We start from the raw sequence: 764 nt of genomic DNA, 5'->3' as shown, positions 1-764 counted from the left end.
TTCCATTGATTTCCACGAGCCTCCTGAATTCCATTGTTTGAAGTCTCTGCGGGCCTATGTAAACGCCAATCTGCCAGGTTCAGAGGTGGAGCGCAAGGCTGATCTTCTGGCACAGCTGGAGAAGCTGGAGCCTCTGGAGCCCAGTGAGGCAGAGACTGAGGGTGAGGAGGAAGAGGGTGGGTGACTTTGAGGGTTTGGGGAGGGGGCTGGGCTGGGCCACAAAGAGCAGAGTTTCCAGAAGCAGGTTGGGGACAGGGGCAATGAGTACTTAGAACAATCATGCAGTGTTCTGCAGTGTGGGGAGACTTCCTGAGGCTGGGTCTCTGGACTTGGGCTTCTCAGAAAGACAATGTCATTGGAAGAGACATAGAAACTCATGTAGACATTTTCAATTGTTGTCACTCCAGTTCCAGCTTCTGCCAAGGCTGAACAACTGTCCCAAGAGCTGAGGCCATCTTCAGCTCCAGCTCCACCTCCACTGCCAGAGAAAGAGCAGGATCAAGATCTTGAGCCCGAGCCAGAGGAAGATCAAGAGCCTGAGCAAGAGCAAGAGTTAGACAGAGCCAGAGCGAGCTCACCTAACCACCCCTGGAACATCAAAAGTAGAAGAAACACCAGCATCCAGGGGAGCTCTGGCTCCAGCGCTCCCACAAACACCCTCACCAGTCCCCACTCCAGAGCTGTCCTTCCCCTTCCCTGCCATTGTGCTTGTCCTCATTTTTGTCTTTCTCCTCCATCTCCCAAATTTTTTCATCTTTTTTCTT

Source organism: Galeopterus variegatus, unplaced genomic scaffold, assembly GCF_000696425.1.
Source record: "Galeopterus variegatus unplaced genomic scaffold, G_variegatus-3.0.2 Scaffold22726, whole genome shotgun sequence".
In the NCBI taxonomy this organism is placed as follows: Eukaryota; Metazoa; Chordata; class Mammalia; order Dermoptera; family Cynocephalidae; genus Galeopterus; species Galeopterus variegatus.
The sequence above is the reverse complement of the archived record's forward strand: the minus strand, read 5'-3'. Positions refer to the sequence as shown.